At 41.0% G+C, this 9,226-nt stretch overlaps 1 pseudogene; it reads left to right on the top strand.

The window, feature by feature from the left end:
* Window positions 1–422: 422 nt before the first annotated feature.
* LOC140857230 (uncharacterized) lies at window positions 423–8,844 on the top strand (annotated as a pseudogene).
* The last annotated feature ends 382 nt before the right edge of the window (window positions 8,845–9,226 follow it).

Below are 9,226 nucleotides of genomic sequence, written 5' to 3'. Positions count from 1 at the left end.
CATTGATAAACTAAATTGCGTTATTGATCTCTTCTGCTGTAAAAAGTTAATCCAAATCTGCTAAGTCGATCTGCTTGCCCGTGAACAAATTTTCCCATTCGGCAGCTGAGTTTGTTTTATTAGTCAAAGATCCAAAAAGCTCGGTGTAATGTTGAATGAAAGTGTCTTTGATTTGACCCAGCTTGATCTTGATGCTTATGTTTTTTTTTTTTTTTTTTGATGAATTTTTTTGATGAATGTCTTGATGCTTGTGGTTGACAAGGAATATATTCTTTTCGGCACTATGGAAAAATTGTATCTCCTGAAAGACAGGAAAAACATTGGCTTGGTTGACTCCCTCCTGGTCTTCTCCCTACCCCTCCCTCATTCATTATATCTATAAGCAATTCTCCATTCAGCCATGGAAACAAGGTAACAAAAGCAAAACCAATCTCTCTTCAATCCACAATCCTCCGTCCATGAAGACGGTCCAAATCCAGCCATTTCTCCTCCCCTTCCTTTTATTCTTTTCCTTCTCCTTCTTGAAAGCCGGAGCACAGACTGAAGCACAAGCTCTCCTCAAATGGAAGTCCGGTTTGGTTCAGCCAGATGCTCTGAGCTCATGGTCCCTCGCCAACTCTACCACCCCATGCACATGGTTTGGTGTCCGCTGCGACTCCGCAGGCAGCGTGGTGCAGCTGAGCTTACCCAATGCCAACCTCAACGGCACCCTCGATGAATTAACTTTGCTTCTCTTCCCAGCCTCATCAAGCTCAACCTCAATACTGTTGGAAAAAAGTAAATATTAAATATATTTGAAGAAATCGAAAGGTCATTTTTAAACTTAATTGAATAGCAAAAATCAAGAGTCACATGGAAAATCTAAGATTAATGAGAAGTCAAATGATAAATTTATTAGGAGAGTCAAAAGGTCATTTCTTATATCTATAAATAGGTGGTTGTTGTAGAATGTATGGTGTGGTGAAATGGTATCAAGAATAGAAAAAGAAAAGAGAGGGTTTGTGAGAAAAAGTTGTACTGCTCTATTATTTTATATAGTTTCTCATATTATTGTTGTATGTTCCACCACTATTACATATTCTATCAAAGTGGTATCAGAGCTGGAGGTTGGAAATATATCCAACAGCATGCAATTCCCATTCCACGACTCACCATCACCAATTATGAGAATTGGAGCATCCAGATGAAGGCATTGTAGGCTCCCAAGATATTTGGAGGTTGTTGAAAAGGGATATGAAGAACCCAAGATGACCATGCACAAACGGCGGCGCAAAGAACGGTGCTTATCGATCAAAGAAAAAAGACAAGAAGACCCTTTATTTCATCTATCAAGGGCTAGATGAAGCCGGATTCGAGAAGGTTGCTTGTGCCACCAACTCGAAGCAAGCTTGGGAGATCCTCGAGAATGCTCATAAGGGCTTGAGAAAGTGAAGAAGGTGCGCCTCCAAATGTTGAGAGGCGAGTTCAGACTTTGAAGATGAAGGAAGGAGAATCCATCTCGGATTACTTCACAAAGGTTCTTTTAATGTAAACCAAATAAAAAGAAATGGTGAGAATGTGGAGGACAAGCGTGTAGTGGAGAAGATCCTAAGATCCTTGGATCAGAAGTTTGACTATATTGTGGCTGTAATTGAAGAGTCCAAAGATGTGGACACTATGACAGTTGATGAACTCATGGGTTCTCTACAAGCCATGAGCAGAGGATCTTGATGCGAAAGAAGAATCTTTGGAGCAAGCTTGAAGTGCAAGCTCACCATCAATGAGAAGAATGGCCCAACTACGAAAGCAGTCAAATAAATCACAGTCATAGTTATACCCGTGGATACGATCATGGACGAGGATGAGGTTCCTTTGACATGCAGAGGAAGAGGAGGCACAGGAGTTTACCTAATGAAGAAAGCACACAAGGTCCCTTTGGGAAAAAAATTTAAAAGAAGAATAAATAAAATTAAATGTTATACTTGTGGTAAATATGGTCATTACTCTTTAGAATGTTACCATAATGAGAATAACCAAGTGCATGAGAAGGTCAACTATGCAAAGAAGGAGGAAGGAGAAGATGGTATCTTGCTACAGCAGAGAAGGGAAAGAAGCTTCCAATGAAAATATTTGGTATTGGATACCGCGCAAGCAATCATATGTCGGGTACAAAACATGTTCAAAGAGTTAGATGAGACAGTGGAAGGCAATGTTTCTTTCGGTGATACCTCAAAAGTTCAAGTGAAGGGGATAGGTAAAATCCTAATTCAACTCAAGGATAGTTCTCAACAGTTCATTTCTAATGTTTACTATGTGCCCAATATGAAAATAAATATCTTAAGTCTTGGTCAATTATTAGAAAAAGAATTTGATGTTGTTATGGAAGGTAGATATCTTTACTTAAGAAAATATGATCAGCTAATTGCAAAAGTACCTATAACCAAGAACCGAATGTTTATATTGAACATCAAGTATGTTGTGACAAAGTGCTTGAGTGCATGCATGAAGGATGACACATGGCTATGGCACTTGAGGTTCGGGCATGTGAATTTGGTTCCTTGAAACTCTTATCTTCGAAGGGATGGTAAAGGATTACCTTCATTGAGGATACCCCTGAAGGAATATGTGAAGGATGTATTATTGGAAAACACTCAAGAGCTAGCTTCCCAAAGAGTCATTTCATCAAGCCTGAAGGCCTTTGCAACTCATCCATACGGATATTTGTGGTCCCATCACATCGGCCTCATTTGGAGGTCGTCATTATTTTCTAACATTTATTGATGATTTTAGTAGAAAAATTGGGTGTACCTCTTGAAGGAGAAATGTGAGGCCCTGGAGATATTCAAAAGGTTCAAAGCTCTTGTGGAGAACCAAACGGATGCAAAATCAAAGCTTTAGATCAGGTCGAGGAGGAGAGTTCACCTCGAAGGCATTTGAGGAGTTCTACAAATCTCAAGGTATTTGGAGGACTTTGACTGCACCATACTCACCTCAGCAGAAAGACATAGCAGAAAGGAAGAACCGGACCATTCTTGACATGGTGAGAAGCATGCTGAAGCCAAAAGAAATGCCAAAAGAGTTTTGGACGGAAGCTGTGAACTGTGCGGTATATATTCTCAATCGCTACCCAACAAAGAATCTTGAAGGAAGGACCCCTCAGAAGCATGAATGGATATAGGCCAGATGTATCTCATCTGAGAGTGTTTGGTTGCATTGCCTATGCACACATCTAGATCAAAGGAGAAGCAAGCTTGATGACAAGAGTTATCCTTGCATCTTTATAGGATATGATTAGAGATCCAAGACATACAAACTTTATGATCCAAAGACAAGAAGATCCTCATAAGCCGTGATGTGAAGTTCAATGAAGAAGGAATCTGAAAATGGAGCACCAACATGATAGAGGTGCAAGAAGAAGAAGAACAAGTGAAGGCTCAAGTTGAAGATCCCACACCACCTTCATCACTTAGCACGAGATCTCCATCTTCAAATGAAGAATCCAGAAAGACAAGAAGCATTCAAGATCTCTATGAGGTGACGAGTTCCCTTAATCTCATTTGTTTATATGCTAATGAGGATGTAATTTCTTTTGAAGAAGCAGTGAAGAATGAAAACTGGAGAATGGCCATGAATGAAGAGATGAAGGCAATCCAGAAGAATAACACATGGAAGCTTATTACTCTTCCAGAAGGTCATGAACCCACTGGAGTGAAATGGGTATATAAGGTAAAGAAGAATGCAGAAGAAAAGGTCGAGAAATATAAGGCTCAATTAGTAGCTAAAGGCTACAAGCAGCAAGCCGGAATTGACTACGAGGAGGTATTTGCTCTCGTAGCACGCATGGAGATAATTCGCCTGGTGATTTCTTTGGCTGCATAGAATAATTGGAACATCTACCAGTTAGATGTGAAGTTGACATTTCTAAATGGCTTTCTAGAAGAAGTATATGTTGAACAACCCAAAGGGTACGTGAAGAAGGGACATGAAGAGAAGGTTTTAAAGCTAAGGGCACTTTATGGTTTAAAACAAGCTCAAGAGCATGGAACTCAAGAATTGATGGCTACTTCAAAGCAAATGGCTTCAAGCAATGTCCTATGAGCATGCTGTGTATGTAAAGGAGAAAATTCTAACATTCTACTTGTGTGTTTGCATGTGGATGATCTTATTTTTACAGGTAATAATCCACAAATGTTTGAGAGTTCAAGCATGCCATGATGAAGGAGTTTGAGATGACAGACATGGGGTTAATAATATATTTTCTAGGTTTAGAGATCAAACAATATCAAAAAAAAATTTTCTTATCCCAAGAAGGTTATACAAAGAAATCTTGAAGAAATTCAAGATGAAAGATTATAATCCTATAAGCACCCCCGTTGATTATGGAGCAAAGCTGTCAAAAGAAGATGAAGGAGAGATTATGGATCCTACTCTCTATAGAAGCTTGGTAGGATGTCTGAGGTACATGACATGTACTAGGCCAAATATTCTATATGCAGTCGGCCTAGTCAGCAGATTCATGGAGGAGCCCAAATTAATGTACTGGAAGGCAGCGAAGAGAATTCTTCGTTATATCCGAGGTACTATTACTGATGGACTATTTTATTCTCATTATAGTAACTTTGAACTTGTGGGCTATTCGGATAGTGATTGGGCTGGAGACATGAATGATAGAAAGAGTACTTCGGATTTGTATTTTCTATGGGAGATGCAGCTTTTTCATGGATGTCAAAGAAGCAATCTATTGTTACTCTTTCTACATGTGAAGCCGAATATGTTGCTGCATCCGCATGTGTATCACATGCTATATGGCTAAGAAGCTTGCTGAAGGAAGTTCATTTTGAGCAAAGGAACCTACCAAGATAAGCATTGATAGTAAGTCGGCTATTGCACTAGGAAAGAACCCGGTGTATCATCAAGAAGCAAGCATATTGATGTGCGTTTTCATTCAATTCGGGAACATATGAAGAACAAAGAAGTAGAGCTACTATATGTGAAGATACAAGATCAAGTTGCCGACATATTCACTAAACCATTAGGAACAGAGCTCTTCACCAAGTTGAAAAGTTCTCTTGGCATGATGAAGAAAGAACAATTAAGTTTAAGGGGGGGTGTTGGAAAAAAGTAAATATTAAATATATTTGAAGAAATCGAAAGTCATTTTGTAAAGTTAATTGAAGTGGCAAAAACAAGAGCACATGAAAAATCCAAGAGTCACATGGGAAGTCCAAATGATAAATTTATTAGGGGAGTCAAAAGGTCATTTCTTAACCTATAAATAGGTGATTGTTGTAGAATGTATGGTGTGGTGAAGTGGTATCAAGAATAGAAAAAGAAAAAAGAGGATTTGTGAGAAAAAGTTATACTGTCTATTTTTTATATAGTTTCTCATACTATTGTTATATGTTCCACCACCATTACATATTCTATCAAATACCAACCTCCTCTACGGCTCCATTCCTTCAAACATCTCTGTTCTGTCCAAGCTTACGTCATTAGACCTCAGCAGCAACAACTTCATTGAATCCATTCCGCCAGAGATCGGTCAGCTCTCCGAGATGGTCGACCTCCGTCTGTACAACAACAGTCTCAATGGGTGATCCCATATCAGCTCAGCAATCTCCGAAAGGTACGCTACTTTGATCTTGGATCCAATTACTTGGAGAACCCAGACTACACCAAGTTCACCCCACTGCCTTCAGTGACACATCTATCTCTTTACCTCAATAGTGTGACCGAGGACATCCTTTTACTGTATGTACGAATTCTCATGACAAGGATGGACTTCTACTGTTGTGTTCCAAAGAATGTTATCATAGCTAGAAGATGGTGTCCAATGTTCATTAGATCCCCATCAACAAGAGAAGTTTAATTAATTGGTTACCAAAAAAACCAGAGAAGTTTAATGCCATGGATGCTCAATAATGAAAATAATGATAGAAGGTATCATTCTGATAATGTCAACAAGTTCTTTCATACCGAATAAAATTAATTCCGAAAATAAAAATTTGTATAATAGCACGTATCTTAAGTTTTAAGTAGCTCAACAATCCGTATAAAAGATGCAACATAAATGGTATCTACAGGAGACTCGAGAGGGTGAAACTAGTAGCTTTATTTGAAGCTATGATGCTGAGATTATAAGCGGTCGATATGTTTTTGATATATTGTATAAAATTTTAAATGATTAAAATCTAGTCGTAAGAGGTATCAAATGTTTTATTTCTTTTACTTTTTATGATAAATTATGCTTTTAATTGTTATTCTTGTAGAATGGATAAAAATTGGATAAATAAGCTGAGGATTAGCAGTAAATATGTTGTCCCTCTAGTTAAAAGACTTGGAGAGATTATTTGGAGAGAGTAATCTGGATGTAGATTTATTTTAATGTATTAGCTGCAATTGTTGGCAATGTTATCAAACACGACAACTTCTGCCCCTGTTAATGTTTTTCCGCATGATTGTTGGACTCTCTTCGCTTGATAGCAATATTCAATTAGAGAGTAAAGGAAAACAACGCCAAAGAAAGGGTCTGGCCAACTGGTGGAAGAATGTAGTCAGTAGTCAGGGGATTGATGAGAAAGTCTTATTAAATTACTTCCTCGTACAAAATCACACAAAAACTTGTCCCATGCACCAGGCCAGTGGGTGACCTGTTGACCCATATCGCAACTTTTTCCAAGTCCCCCGGTCAAGCACTACGAGGAACCTTCTTGCCTCTGCCCTCAACCACTACTTTATAACCAAAGCTACACCCCAAACTTTTGACACCCTTCAATCAAGCTTCCTTTTGACTCCCTTCGTCTCATCCTATCCCTCCCTCATTCGTTATATCTATAAGTTGGCCGCGAAAACAAGGTAACAAAACCAGAACCGAAGTCTCTGAAATCAACCATTTTGTCATGAAGACAATCCCGATCCAATCTTTTCTCCTCCCCCTCCTTTTATTCATCTCCCTTTCCTTTTTGGAAGCCGGAGCACCGAGCGAAGCACAAGCTCTTCTCAAATGGAAGTCCAGCTTGTCTCAGCCAGATGCTCTGAGCTCATGGTCCCTTGCCAACTCTACCACCCCATGCGGATGGTTTGGTGTCTGCTGCAACTCCGCAGGCAGCATCGTGAAGCTGAGCTTACCCAATGCCAACCTCAACGGCACCCTCCATGAATTAGACTTTGCTTCTCTGCCCGGCCTCACCAAGCTCAACCTCCATCATAACTATCTCCATGGCCCCATTCTTTCAAACATTTCTGCTCTCTCCCAGCTCACGTCATTAGACCTTCGTACCAACCAGTTCCATGGATCCATTCCTCCAGAGATCGGTCAGCTCTTTGAGATGGTCGACCTTCGTCTCTACATCAACCATCTTGATGGGCGAATCCCGGCGGAGATTGGATCGGCCACAAAGTTGCAACTCCTATTACTCTTCATCAACAAGCTATCAGGTCCAATCCCCCCAGAGATTGGGAGGCTGGCCAACCTGCAGCAATTGGATCTATCTATCGGTAACCTCAATTAGTGGTTCAATCCCTCCAGAGATCGGGAGGCTGGCCCACTTGCAGCTATTGGATCTATCCGACACTTCAATTAGTGGTCCAATCCCTGGGATAATAGGAAACCTCGCACAGCTCACTTCCCTAGCCCTCATGAAAAATAATCTGAACGGCACAATCCCAGCAGAGATCGGAAACATGACGGCACTGGCTAGCCTTGACCTCAGCAACAACCAATTGGAGAGTGAGCTGCCGGACACCATTGCTCAGCTTCGAAATCTTGAGTTCATTTCGGTCTTGAACAACAAACTCAGTGGTCACATCCCTCGATACCTCGGCCAGAATGGGCATTTGAACAGTGTCATCTTTTCAAACAATAGCTTCTCAGGGGAATTGCCTCCAGATTTATGCAAGGGCTTTGCTCTTCGGTCCTTGATAGCGGCTGTCAACAACTTCAGGGCCCCCTGCCGGCTTGCTTGCGCAACTGCTCGAAACTAGTCCGAGTCCGATTGGAGTGGAACCACTTCACTGGAGACATATCGGAAGCCTTCAACATCCATCCTGCTCTAACCTTCTTGCATCTCACCGGCAATCAATTGACGGGAACACTGTCTCCAGAATGGGGGGAATGCAAGAATCTTACCTACTTGCACGTGGATGGCAACAACATCTCTGGTGACATTCCAGCGGCATTCGGGAACATGACCAACTTAGTAGACCCGAGCTCAGTTTCCAACTTATTGTCCGGAACGATCCCACCTCAATTGGGGAATTTGATTGTCTTATACAAACTCAATTTGAGTAGTAATCAGTTATCAGGGTCGATTCCTTCAGAGTTTGGGGATGCTACATGCCTTACTTATCTTGATCTCTCAACAAACAAAATCACTGGTCCAATACCAACCGAGCTTGGTAATCTGAAACATCTTTTACTTTTGGATTTAAATAGCAATGACCTACATGGAGATATACCGTATCAGCTTGGTTATTTGGTGCATCTTCGATTCGTCTTAGATTTGAGTAGCAATTCCCTCTCCGGGATGATTCCGAGATCAATAGGTTCCTTGTCTTGGCTCCAATCACTGCATTTGAACAATAATAGGTTGATTGGAGAAATACCTTCGTCGTTAAAGAACAGCAATCAGTTGGTCGTTTTAGACCTCGAGGAGAACAAAATCCATGGAAAAATTCCAAATTGGTTAGGAAAGAGGCTTTCATCATTGAGGAACCTTCGTCTAAGTTCGAATATGTTAAGTCGTAGCATTCCTCCCCTGCTATCACTTCTTATCTTCACTTCAGCTCTTAGACGTTGCCCACAATAATATCTCAGGAAGTATCCCACAAGGTTTGGGTAATCTTACCGCGATGGTAGACTTGTAAGGATGTAAGGATGTAAGGATGGCAGACTTGTTCCTTTTAGATTGACATGTTCATTTCCGATGAGAAATCTGGTATGCTTTATATGAATCTCGCATCTTTTCCTATGACAAATTAGGTATGTTCTATGTGAATCTTGCATTTTATTGTTTCTATCCTACTACTTATACAAGAAGAGTGTGGCGGGTGTTAATTGTTGTGCGCACGTATCAAGCGGTCGTCGGGGTCAACCACACTCCGTCCCACGAAGTATTGCCCGCTCTAGCTAGGTCCGGACGGAGAGCTATGCCCCGTGGTCCCCACTGGGGGTTGTCCCTGGGACCCCTGATCGGGCCCCACTGAGGGATGTGCTCTCCGGCCCAACGTCACGCAGACGGCCTCACGG

The sequence above is a fragment of the Elaeis guineensis genome, chromosome 4 (assembly GCF_000442705.2).
Source record: "Elaeis guineensis isolate ETL-2024a chromosome 4, EG11, whole genome shotgun sequence".
Lineage (NCBI taxonomy): Eukaryota > Viridiplantae > Streptophyta > Magnoliopsida > Arecales > Arecaceae > Elaeis > Elaeis guineensis.
The sequence above is the reverse complement of the archived record's forward strand: the minus strand, read 5'-3'. Positions and strand labels throughout refer to the sequence as shown.